The sequence below is a fragment of the Scatophagus argus genome, chromosome 15 (assembly GCF_020382885.2).
Source record: "Scatophagus argus isolate fScaArg1 chromosome 15, fScaArg1.pri, whole genome shotgun sequence".
Classification (NCBI taxonomy): domain Eukaryota; kingdom Metazoa; phylum Chordata; class Actinopteri; family Scatophagidae; genus Scatophagus; species Scatophagus argus.
Window position 1 is genome coordinate 22354033 of NC_058507.1, and position 14196 is coordinate 22368228.

Sequence of the window (14196 nt, forward strand, 5' to 3'; positions counted from 1 at the left end):
TTTTCCATTTTAAGGGCAGCCATTAGTACACTGCATCATGTTTTGTCTACTAGATAGGCAACATAGAGGGGGTTTTATCACATTATCACAGTGTTCTTCAGACTGGCCTGACAGGATTTGATCATCATGTAGCTCTGAGTTACTGGAGCTAATTCCACCTGACATTACGGTTTCCATGCACTGGTCAACGTCACAAGTGATCTTTTACTTGCATCAGATGAGGGTCTTGTCTCTGTACTCGTATTGTGAGACCGCAGTGCTGCATTTGAGACTGTTGACCATTATATTTTATTAGACAGATTAGAATACTTAATTGGCATTAAAGGGACTGCCTTAAGCTGGTTTCAGTCTTATTTATCAGATCAAAATCGGTTTGTTTGTGTAGTGATGAATCCTCCTCGTACATTAAAGTTAGTCACAGAGTCCCCCAAGGTTCTGTGTTTGGACCAGTATTATTCACGCTATATGCTCCCCACTGATGACATTATTAGCAAATACAATACATTTTCGTTGTCATGCAGATGACTAACAAATATATTTATCAATGAAACCAGATGAAGCCAACCAACTAACCAAACTTCAGGTACGCCTTAAAGGTATGAAAACCTGGATGACTTGCAATTTTCTACTTCTAAACTCAGACAAAACAAAAAAAAAGTTATTGTACACATATTCATGTCCCATCAATGCATGTCACTAACTTGACTTCCACCATGGATCATGTCTGGACCTCCTGCCATTTCTGCATTATTATTATTACTACTATCAAAATTATTATTGTTAATACTGTCCTTGTAATTCCAATACTCGTTGCAGCGTTGTTATCCCTGTTTCACACACACACACACTTGTTCTCTCTCTCTCTCTCTCGCTCTCTCTCTCTCTCTCACACACACACACAACCCAATTGGTCAAGGCAGATGGCTGCCCACATTGAGCCGGGGTCTGCTCCGTGGTTTCTGCCTTCTAAAAGAAACCACGGAGTATGCTTTTTTTTTTTTTTACCATGCAACAAGACTCAATAGGTGTATGAAGTGTGGCAGTCCGGAGCTGGATTGTGTTTTAAAGGTTAAATGTATATGTTTTTCATTATTTATATCTTGTAGGCTGATCAAAACTGTATCATATTGTATTATATTCAACACAAAAAAGCTGTTCAGATTCACCTGTGTTTAACTCTTGTCTGGGAATGGGAAAAATCAACTACTCCTCTTTTCTAATGTGATTCAGCTATTAATTAAGAGTGTCTGACTCAAGGCTTGACAAGGGATAAAACAGTGTTGTAAAATGTTGGCCCACCCCACATCTGTAAGGACGAAATTCTAAGATGAGTGTGATGAATTAAAGGTAGACGGGTGATGGCAGAGGAGAGGTGCCACAGTGGAAGGTGTGTATGTGTTTGAAAGATTATTAAAGCACAGTCGTATTAAATACAGTTTGAAGTTTGATCTTTCTTGTTCAGTCTTGTCATTTCTCCACACATGCATACATACATAATGTACACATAAACGCACACTTTGCAGGTTAAATTTTCATTTTAGCATGTGTGTTACAAGTCCTCACCTTGGGACAATCATATCACTTTCTCGGCAATGCTGTCCTCAGTGCTAGCTGCCAGGTTGGGACTGGCAAAACAAAGTTGTGGCCCAATACATCTTCTACAGTTTACAGGAATGTGTCAGCAGTAATCTTTTGGCAGCCATCTTTGGAAATTCAGACCGACACTCTAATGAAAGCATTGTGATGCTCTGCAGCAGAAGGAGCCTGCTCTAATTGTGTCTATTTAAAGCAGCTGTTTTCATAGCTGTCTGACTCGGCTGTGGCCAGAATTCTTCTCCAGTGACTTCATCGGTCACGCTGGATGTCAATTTATTAGAAACTTGCCATCCATTTTTAAGTAAACGGAGGTGGCCAAGCCCAAGCTTTAATCACCCTCCGTGGTTTCAATTAGGTGAGCGTAACTTGGCTTTCTCTGCAGTCAGATAATCGCTCCCTCATCCCCGGGTCTTTTACAGCTGCTGCCAGCCAGCCTTGCCAGAGCAGCGCATGAAATCAAATTTGAATGCTGACCCCTCTGGAAAATGGGAACTAGTGAAAGGAGGACTAATGGCAGTTCTAAAGGGCTAAACGTCATGTTTTCTCTGGAGAGTGACTTTGGAGTTGTGTGCCAGCAGTAGTGTAAACCAGGCTATATCAGAGACATGCATGGCACAGGATGCTCTGAGTTTACTGCCTGGGTTTTTTTAACATATGTATTGTTTTTACAATGACTTCTAAATGATGATTCTTCTTTTTCTTCACACCAATTCTGGTTTGACACAGGACAGAAGCCTTGATGTAATATTCACCTTCCAAACCTCCTCATACCCATGGCTGTGATTGTTGTGTGTTGGCCGTTACACTGGTCTGACTTGCCACAAGTTGGGGTCACCAACCCTGTTGTTTGCAGGCCACAGGCTTCTGTTTGAACCATGGGTCAATCAATCGTTTTGATTCATGTCAGCCGCCAATCACAGATCAGAAATCGCCTGTGGCATTACAAAAGGTCATGCCTGAAATTCAGCTTTGGTTTGTTTAATGTACATGGTTCAGCTCTTTGTCAATGTCATCTCAAATCAAACCAGATAGTACTCGGCAGAATTTTCACTTGGCGTGACTTATACTGGTTATATTTTTGTTGTTTCTTCTGCTGTTTGCCAACATTTTGAGCATACATTTATAATATTTACATCTGTCCCCATCTAGTTTAAAATATTGTTCTTTTTTATTATTATTTTATATTAATAAATTCTGTGTTGGTCCATTTGTATGACCTTTTTTCTGAAGCTGGTGAAAAACTCCAGCTTCGTTCAAGCACCAGCCAGAACTTGTTTATCTCCTCTCTGATGGACCGTATGAGTGTGTTGCACATTTTAGCCTGCTTGCTACAAGATACTTACACTGAATGAGAATGGGTGACTGCTGGTTTGTGTTGGTCAGTCAGGCTAGAAAAGCATTATATAGTATAGTCCATTTACTTCATCACAGGTAACCATTTTGCAAACCATGCTTCTGTGTGGAAGAATATTGAAAGTATTTGTCAAGTAGTCGATTTGCTCGTCAAATTTGAATAAAAGTTCTATTACTGCATGTCAGAACCATATTTTAGTTTACTGTATTGCTATAATAAGATATCTCACTAGGCTGCCATGTTAAAGATGATGTCATTCCACTATGTCTTTATATAGCAAACAGATGTATGCTGCTGTATTAATGATCAAGATCTCATACATTTAACTTGTAAAAGTAAATCATATTTCTCATATATCCTCTCATCTTACATAATACAACATTGAACATTTAACCTTACAGTGTCAAATATGCTATGACATGCAATGATGGTACTCATGCTGAATCATAAAATTCAAGTTTTTCACGTATGTTTTCACATAAGCTCTCCATATATGGAGAGCTTTTGTACTTACATTTCATGACACATGAAATAAGTAGAGTTCTTACACCTATGTCCTAGCAATACCTTCCATATAAAAATCAAACACTTACAACCACTCTTGACTCTTCAGCAGTCCCCCAAGAACTGCTGCTATTGAAGCCCAACAGCCTAAACGTAAGCTCCCCTCATGTCATTAGGGGAATGTGGTGAGGACCCCATGAAAGCACTGCCAAAAAATCTCCTTGAAGATTGAGGGAAAGAAAAGCAAGGGGTATTGATCCGTCTGTCCACGGATATGATACTTGAGCCCTGGTACTGAGAGTGGGAGAGCCCCTGGATCCATATCTCAAAGACTTTAATCCTGCCCCCTCTTACAGAAGGATTGGCCTTCGCCTTAACCTCCCGACAACTGCACCTGCAGATCAGCTATGGAAATTTTACTCTTCTCACAAGCTGCTTCAATCCTCCTCCTGCTTTCTCTCTCGTGCTGTTCTCACTGGTCTGCAATTATTAAGAGTGCTGCCGTGTGTTCCCACCCAATTTAGTAGTGAGGTGAATTAATATCTGATCCTAGTTTTCATCATCAAAAAAAAAAAAACTTATCATCATTGTGTTGCAGCTGAAGTTGGAAGAGAAACTTGAAGGAAAGAAGCAAGCATGCATGAGCATGTGTAAGCCAGTCATTGGCTGCTGTGGTTAAAGGAGATTTAAAGAGAATTTTGGATAAATTAATTTGTTATGTCCATCCATCTAATATATTTCAATGGTCCAAAAAACAACAAAGATGCAACATCTCTTTTTAAAAGAAATAAATAAACATCACATTCATTTTAGGATATAAGCATAATTACTGTAAACAATAATCATCAGTGAGGTGATTGAGGACCAGGGCTGGTACCTGCTCTGAATCCATATTGTTGTTTTTTATACTCCTGGATCTGTAAAATTACTATGGATGTGTATTAAGGGAATGATGGTCTGCATTCCAACACGGTAGTTTGTTCATTCCAACAAAAAAATTTGACTATGTTGTGCCACAGTTTTCTTAGATTCACATCACAACCACTTATGTTATGTTTTTTTGTTTTGTTTTGTTTTAAAATAATAATAATAATAGATATGAATAGTTACGTAGTAATACATAACTTACTAGGGCTGTTAAAACGTTAAGGCGTCAGTGCATTAAGGCTGTGCAAGTCAAAGTGTTATTATCGTGTGAACGCGATTAATTAATTAATGCTGTTAAATTATTATTACAATTATTATTTTTTATTTTATCACGCATTAACACAGCTTTTTTGTGAGCAAGTGAGCAACGCTTAGATAGCTAGTGAGTAACGGAATTTAAAAATAACTGTGCAATAAAATAATTGTCAGCATTAATTAATTATTGCATTAACGCAGCCCTACAACTTACATTATCTATGTGTGAGGGTCGAAGGGCAGAGGATGTTGCTATGATGTTATGTAAAGCTCTTTGAGACAAACTGCTTGTAAAAATGGGCTATACAAATAAAGTTGTCTTGTCTTGTCTTGATGAGTACATCACAACTGAGTTGTCTCCTGGGTCAAAGTCCTGTATTTGTTGAACACACCCACCCACCCTGTCCTGCTCCCTGTGCTGACTTTGTCTCTTTGTCATTTCCTTATTTACATAAACAGTTGTGCTAAGCTGCTTGCATAGGCAACCTCTTTTCTGAGGATGGCCTGTTATTTCCACATTCAGAAGTGGCGTGGTTTTTGTGTTGTTTGAGTGGCATTTGTGTCTACCTGAAAAATGTAACTTCAACAATCAGTCTCTGACTTGAGAGAGGCATACAATTCAGTCAGTCATCTAAGTAACTTTTGATTTATTGCTTTTTATTCCACCAAGTGACATCATTTACAATGAGAATAACAAGGGGGCAATAATTGAGCCCTGTAGTACACCAAACATTATATCCTGTTTTCAGAAGTTTAACTAGTTTAACATGGAACCAACATAATCTTCAACGTAACTGAAAAAGGATATTATGGTCTGTGGTATCAAAGGATGCACTAAGATCAATTAGCACAGTATTTACCCACTGTCATGTTGGGACATAGGGGCATATATTGGAACACGTGTACGTTTTTGGTATATGGCCTCACCACAATGAATTTAAAATTAAACACTAAGGATTTGATAAAAGTGTGGCATTAACCATTTAGGAATAAACTTTTTTATTATTATTATTTTTATTAAGCCATTTTTATAAACCCACCCCTTTTTGGTGGCTCAGAAATGATGGAACAAACAAACAATTACAAATAAAAGGACTGTTGTTAATACTCAGATGAAAATCATATGTAGTCAATGACTGCCTGGAAGCATGGACATGACCAAACGCGAAGTGTCCTCCTTTGAGATGCTTTGCCAGGCCTTTACTGCAGCTGCCTTCAGCTGTTGCTTGTTGTCATTGTTTCTGCTGTCAGTCTTGTTTTAATAAGTGAAAAGCATGCTGTACTGGGTTGAGATCAGGTGACTGATTTGGCCAGTGAAGAATATCCCATTTCTTTGCCTTGTGAAATTCTTCGGTTGCCTATTTTGGGTCTAAACACTTCTGAATTCAACCTGCTAAATTTATGAACAGTCAGATCATCAATAAACACCAGTGACCTGGTTCTTGGCAGCCATACATAATAATACTTCAAAAAGAGAACAATGTATTTAAAGATGTTAAAGATTAAACTAAAGAGGAAAATGCGCTTTATCTCTACATCTGTCATGCTTTTTAAGCGTTTGTAAAAGCCCTGGAAAGGGGGATGTTCATAAGAAAGATGTGCAGATGCAGTCTTTCCTCTGCTCACAAGTGCAGTAACCGACATTTATATATATTTAAACACAACTTAGTACAGTTACAGCACAGCAATACAAATACTTAAGTGACATAAAACGGGCTACGCTACAGCGCATGCTAAAACCCCTTGGGCGACAGCATGGTTAACATCATAACATATGGCTTAACAGAACTGCTCACAAACCAGAACATGGAAATGTAGTGTGGTTAATAGTGAGTTTTACTTGCATTTTCAAATGCATACTATTCCATCCTTCACACATTCACATGTTCTTCGTGTTCTTCTTTCAATGAGGAGCAGCTTGCTTGTGTTCATGTCATCCTGCCTGTGTGTACATTTGTGTACAATTTAAATGCATCACCTACATTAATGTTGGTTGCGCCGTGTCCTTGTAAAGCTGTGCAGGTCAAACACTTCCAGATCCCTGTTGTGTCTGTATGCATGTTTAGATTTGGTTTCACGTGTGTGTGTAAGATAAACACCCAGGCTATAAGTCACTTTTCTCTAACCCCTCCCACAGACAATCATGGCACATTTCCATTCAGATGCCCCTATACATGACCTTTAGGGACCCTTGCAGTGCACATCAAAACAGGATAGAAGACGTAGAACAGGGAGTGGATTAAGGTGAGTTTCACAAATCCAGCCTCAGTGTTGTGTGTGAATGAAGTGCAGGCTAACTGGACAGAAATGGGGGCTCTCTCTGTCTATGTGTCTCCCTTTCCAGCCATGGCCACAACAAATAAACAATTCACCATCAGGAGTTGCCCCTCTGGCAAAAAGCCCAGGTGACTTCAGGACAATTGCGCTCATCCTTGCAGAATGGGAAGGGGATGAGAGCGTGTTCCTACTTGTTCCAAGATGGCCACCATTGTCCCTGTACCTTAAAAGTCTGCAGTGTCTCTTCTAAACAATTACTGCGTCACTCACAGCTGTTCTGATAAAATGCATTGGGAACAGAGAGAACCTTATTCTTCAGAACATTAAAGACAACATCCTAGTCAGTCTAGACCTTCATCAGTTTGCACACAGAATCAGAAACAGATCCACAGAGGATACTACTCACTATTCCCCACATTCAGTCTTTTCACACCTTACAATAACAATACCTACATCATAATGTTGTTTGTTAACTTTAATACAGCTTTTAACACAATGTTTTCCATGAAACTGATAGGAAAACCTAACCTGAAGGGTGCTATATATGTGGCAATGGAAACCATGAGGAGGGCGCTAGGAAGTCAGCTACAGTCACATACCTGCACAGAGTGAGGCAGGTCCCAAGAAGTCAGCTGAATGGTAAGAACAAGGTCCTAAGCTGAATGAGGGAGGCAGAGGACTAGTGAGTGTCAGACCACTGTGCAGCAGAAACCTGACAATGATGAGGAGGAAGAGGAGGATGAACTATGATGGAGGGACAAGCCCCTGCACGGCATGTACCACTAGAAGAAGTGACTGATATCAAGAAATCCTACCAATGGCTAGAGAAGGCACATGACAGCAGGGTGTAAGATGCATACAAGAACAACATACATGGAACGCCATAACTAAGTGACTGGCATAGTATACAGGAACATCTGCAGTGAGTATAGGCTGGAAGTCACAAGGTCAGAATGGAAGACGCCTCCCAGGGTGGTTGAGAATGACCATGTTAAGATCCTGTGAGACTTCAGCAACATCAAGAAGAGGGAACACGAGAAGCTCAAAAACTAAAACTAGGTCTGAAAGAGGAGCTAGAAAAGATGTGCAGAGCAAAGCAGCAATGGTGCCAGTGGTAACTGGGGCACTGGGGGCTGTGACCCCAAGTTGGAAGAGTGGCTCCAGCAGATTCCAGGTGGTTCCTGTCCAGAAGAGCGCTATCCTGGGAACAGCTAAGATAATGAACCCTCAAATTCCCAGGCCTCTGGTGGAGGACCCAGGCTTGAGGAAGACACTGGCAACTGCCAAACCCAGACTCGTCCATCAGATTGCCAGATGGAGAATCGTGAGATTGTGCTTTACACACTGCATCCAACGGTTTGCATTGCGCTTGGTGATGTACAGCTTGGATGCAGCTGCTCGGCCATGAAAACCCATTCCATGAGGCTCTCTATGCACTGTTGCACTGCTGTCATACACACACACATTATGCAGTTACTATAGACTGTATAATTATAGCCATTGTGAAGTTGAAGTGAAGCTTTAAATTTGAGATTACGCAATAATATCAGTTGGGTGTGCAGAACCCCCACCTTAGGCTTTGATAGGTGAGAGCGTCTGCTTCACCATCTCCAGACCAGAGCTCAGGGGAGTTCTCACCAAACCTCCCATCTAGGGTGATGCACTCACACACACACCTCACCATAGAAACACCAAGTGTAAGGTGAATAACAAGAACATTTGCAGGAGAAAGGAAAGAAAAGGGAACAGGCTGGTGACAGTTTATGGAAATATGTGAGGAAAAGGTGTGAGACTGTGCTGTGGCTCCCCTATTGTTTTCTCATTAGTGAGCTGTATATGTGACTCTGGATTCAAGCTGTTCCTGTGCAAAGAAGGCTTGGTGTATGCACCATCAGTATGCAAGGCCTATAGGGAACAGGAGCTTACTGCTTATTACTGCAGTAACACCTAGCAGATAAATTTTGAATATGCATGAAATGAATATCACACATCACACCAGTTTTATTATTATGATTTGTGGTCGGATGACGTAAATAACGCAGTGTGAGTTGTAGCATGGTGGATCTATTTCATTTCTGCATTTAACAACTGAGATAAAATACAATTTAGATTGTGGATAGTGTTTGCTTTTTTTGCCAATTAAACTGATAGTGACATTTTTTGGCTAGATCGCCCATCCCTACCTACATCAGTAAAATGATATTTGAAAGTTGTATAGTTTTATGATTTCTAAGAGCAGCATATTTCTTCATTTCTTTAGCACAAGTCACATCAAGTAGTTCAGTTCAGCAGTTAAGATCTGAGCCTGGAAAGAACAGTTGATAAATTTTGAAATTTTCAGTTCAAGGTCTACTCGATTAAAGCCGAAACCCTAGAACAAGTGAGTAAGTGGACTTACTTGAGATTGTTTCAAACCCTTAACATGGACTAGAGACATATACTACAAAGCAAGTTCGACATAGTCAGGGTTTCTTTGTGCACTCTAGCTTTATAAAACCTAAAACCCCAGTTGGGTGGTCATCATCATTCTTTGTTAACTCACTGCCTCAAGCTCTGTGCTCTTCCCCACAAAACGGGGCATTTGATGCATCATGTGACTCTTCTTCCACTAACTCTCTCTCGCTCTGTGTGTTTCTCTGTTGTGTAGACATCAGGTCTTCATGTTCCTGTGCTTTACCACACAGACTCTGGTGTCATTCAGGGTCTGGACAGATGAACTATTTTTAACGTGGAGATGTCAGATATAAACGGGTTCTCTGTTCGAAGGTGGTACCACCATGATGGCCTCTGGCGCCGCACTGCCTCTGACCACTGGTGCCATGTTGGAGGCACGGGGCCAGTGCTGAGGGGCCCTCAGATGACAGCAGCGGGACAGCACTTCCACTCGGACCATAACATACTGATCTTCCCAGTACTGTATATCAAGAGGGGAAAACAGCAATTAACAAAGTACAACACACTCTGATTAACTTCTTCTGCTCAGAGCAAAAACCCTCTTACTGTTTCCATGGGTGAAGTTCGGGTGTGTGAATCCTCATGATCCTTTGATGCAGACAAGGCAGTGAGTCCATAGAGCTAATCAGTGGCAACCGGCGGCTAACCTCCTTGGCGAGGCGGTGGAGGGATAACAGTGTCAATATGAAGAGGAATAGATTCTTCTTCTTGGAAAGATGTTGCACAAGTTAGCTTGTCTTTTCACATCTGTAGGCATCTGACAGTTGGATAGGGGACAGTTCGCAGCTTTTGTTGTCATGAATCCCGATTCATGAGTTAAGCAGTAGCTTTAATGCACAATTGTGGACATTTTTGTTGGCCATCTGAATGTCATGGGGTCTCTTGCTTCTTTGGCACAGAAGATGGACACGAAATCATACAGGATCCTGTACAGACAGAAGAAGGAGGTCTGTCTATATGGAGCCAAATCTGACCCAAAAGTTTCATTAATTTGAAAAAGCGATTTTTTCTTAAGGTATACAATAAGGTATGCTACAAAAATTTCCCATCACCACAACATTTGGGATAATTTCTCTATTCAAAAATAGCCAACATTTGCCAGGCCTGCCATAGTGCAAGTTATCATAAAAATGAAACGAGTAAAAATCCACTGAACATTTTTGTTTCCTTCTCTATGGATGCCACAGTTTGATGATTTAGTTTACAATAGCTTGTACGGTGTTGCCAGTTTCTGCTAAGTAAAGCACCAGAATGTATGCAAGAACAATTTAAAAAAAAAAAAAAGACACACTGGATAGTGGCTACTGGCCTTGCTCCTCTCTGATCTTCTGTGGTGTGAAACATGATCACTGACTGAGTTCATTTGAGACCATTTAGCACCTTTAGCACCTCCTGCCTGCATGCAGCCATTAAATGGATAGATGTGCATGTGTGTGTGTGTGTGTGCGTTGCCACAGTACAGACCGCTGGTCTCTAAGCTGCAGGGTCAAACTGCCAAAGCTCCATTCACACAAGAGGTGCTGAGAGGTTGAGCATGTGCCACAGATCCTGTCTTTGTGAGGACCATTTATCACCTCATAAAACTGCGTCACAACAAATATGCATATGAAGGCCAGCGGTCAGGTTTAATGCTTTGGCTATTTTTTTTTGGTGAAGGCTTGAGTGTGGCTCCTGAGGCTTTAATATTCTAATATGATTTGAACCTACACGAGAGCTTTGTTGTGAGTCTCAGTTTGTTTACTGTAGCTTTGAAATAGCTGTTAATAATGAGCTTGGTGGTCATTCAAATGCCAAAAAGAGTTACAGCCTGTGTAGATTTAAAAAAGTGTCTTAAACAATGCTAAATAAAGGATAGTTTAAAAAAATATATTTACTGTTGGTTGGGTTGCAATGCTGCAAAAATGCCATTGTAATTATTGCTGTTCATAGCTGCTGACAGGTGAAATAAGACCAGTCTATTTACTTGGAGTGTCTGACACTGAGGGTGGAGTTGAAAAGTTTAATGGCAACAGACAGGAAAGATCTCCTACAGTGCTCTTTGATGTATTTCAGCAGAATTAAATGTACTGAATGTACTTTGAATGCACTGAAACCATGACAACATCCTCTTCTCTGACACCTTTGCCAAAGAGTCCAGCTGCACTGTCGCGTTGTCACTGAGGCCGTTAGCTGCTGCTATCTTCAACCCCCTGCCCCAGAACACAACCGCAAACAGGATACCACTGGCCACCACAGACTCATAAAACACCCATCTTTGCATGTTCTGATCTGTCATGCCTATGTCTATGGTGCAAAAGTCACACGCTGTTACATGGTTACATTTTGCCTGACATATTCTTGGTATATCAATAGCTGTGGCCTTGTCATGTCATGTCATGATGCTGTGATGCTACTTGTGCAGCCATCTTGACCAGGACTCCTTGATCCTGATTGATTTTGTATCTCAATGGGACCTTCCTGGCAAAGTAAAGGATAAATAAAATGTGCTGATGGCCAAGCACTTTTGGTAAACAGGATATCTAAGGAACTACATATGCATGAGCAAAAGCAATTAACAAAAAGCAAAGCAGTCACATTCACTGATGGTTGGACTGCATTGCTGTAAAAATGTTACAGCACTCAAAGGCAGCATGCTGCCAGCTCCAGCATTTTAACTTTCTTGATGCTTTATCTTCCCCTTTAGGTGAAATAGAAAATTGCTGTGATGTGTAAAGTCATTTCAGTCCACACCAATGACTGTCTGCCAGACATAAATTCTTAAGGTAGAGCAGAATCAGCCGATTATTCCCTTTTGTTTTACTTGCATCCTTCAAATCCATCCTCCATCTCTTGCCAACCCCTGAGAGAGTCTGTTGTTTACCATGGAAGAGAGAAATCATATTCAGGAGGGCTTATAGCCGAGGCCTAACGCTCCCAGAGGAAGAGCCTATTACAACAGTAAGAGTGGAATAATTAGAAAGCGTCTCGGCAGAGCCATGCTGAGAACCTGGCTTGTTCAAAGGGGAGACATTAATCGTCTCTCCTCACACAGGGAACAGGCTTGGCCCCGGGGCCCCAGTGGCCCAGCCAATTAATAGGGCTGTAAGTACAAGCCCACCTGTTTGACGCTGCACTACAGCCATTTTCAGTATGAAAAGTGAAGCTGTTTATCTGCCTACAAACACAAGTAAGATGCTATGTGAAGGCCTGTTCTGCTAGGAAAATTTCAAAATAGATGCGACATTGAAAATAACAAAAGCAAAAATACTCTGGTCCATCATCAAGAGTAATCACTAGAGCGAGTACATTATGATGACATTTTACCTTGAGTATTTGTTGATAGCACAAACCACCTGTGACATATGGCAAACAGTTTTGTGCAGAATTAGGTGCTTGCAACACATAGGATTAAATCTTACGTGGACATTCTATATAATAGCAACCATATTGCTAGTGCCTCAGCTGAAAAAATGCTGTGCTTCCAAAGCACTCTCAAGCACTCCCAGTTGGGGTTCCTGTCTGAAGACATAATACCAGTTAAATAACAGTTCACTCGAAGACACATTCATTGTGTCACAGATGATAGCTCCTGCCAATTTATTTTGAAAGAGCAATGGCAAGTGGAAATACATTCAGCTCATGAATTTGCACTAACTATGTAACTTTGTCACACTACTCAGTCAACTTCAGAAATCAAAACTGACTTGTAATTATGACTTACTGCTTTGACTCAAACATTTCTTTCACATTGTAAGCATTTGTTTACAATGTAATGATCTGCAGGGAAACCTTGGGTTCTGGCAGTCATGTGGATGTTCTTTGACACACAAAACCCACCTAAATACTGCAGACCAGATCGCAGTGGTCCTGACCTGATCGAGAATCTGAAGGTTGCATTGGAATATGCGAATTCCACCCTCCCACCTGAAGGCCCCAACCTGAGTGTCCCCAAAATATCCAATATTCTGATGCCAGTGACCACAATACCCCCAGCGGTCCTGTGTCCCTTCCCCTGTCAGATCAGAGCTGTTTTGGCAGGACAATGGGAACCTACAAAATGTTGTGAAAAGTCATAATTTAGACTTATTATCTTCATATGTTGACTAAAAAAGGAAGTCTCCTAACTACTATTTTTTTTTTTATTCAAACTTTTATATCAATTTATTTTTTCAGAAATTCTCTAACTGTTTCATAGTTTTGATTTCTAATATGTGTGACTTGCCATGGACAGTTGTATTTCAATATTTTGTTACTTTTCTCAATATTTGTTTTCTTTCCTGGTAGAAATGGGGTTCCACACAGAAATGAACAGTTATGAATTTTTCTATTTGATGTATTGTATAGATGTATTTTTTCCACCTTTGGTTCTTTTCTCTTTGCTTTTACTTTCTTTCTGTGGACAGATAAATGTCATTGTCCACTCCTCTGTGTATTTTCTGTTTGCTGACCAGTGTAACATTAGGAGGGGTGACAGAATGTAATTCTCCTTTTGAAAATATGAAAAACCTTTTTCTTTTTCTTAATATTGACCTTGACAGTATATGTGTTAGTAAAGGGAATACACTGAAAAGCTAGAATATATGAGCTGACAAGCAAAATTTCAAAATTCTCAGCAGAATTCAGTCAGAATTCAGAATTCTTGGCAGCCAATGCAAAGCTTCAGCATTTGAAGTAGAATACATGTCATCTTTTTTGTCATTAACACAAGCCTGTATAGTATGAGCAGTTTGCACTTGTTGGCAAATTTCCCCTTTCTCCTCCACCTTCTTTCCTTTCTCTTTCATTAAAGACTGCAAGCCCTCCTGCCAAGAGCAGAGCAGGCAGACAGGCAGATACACAGGCAGACACTG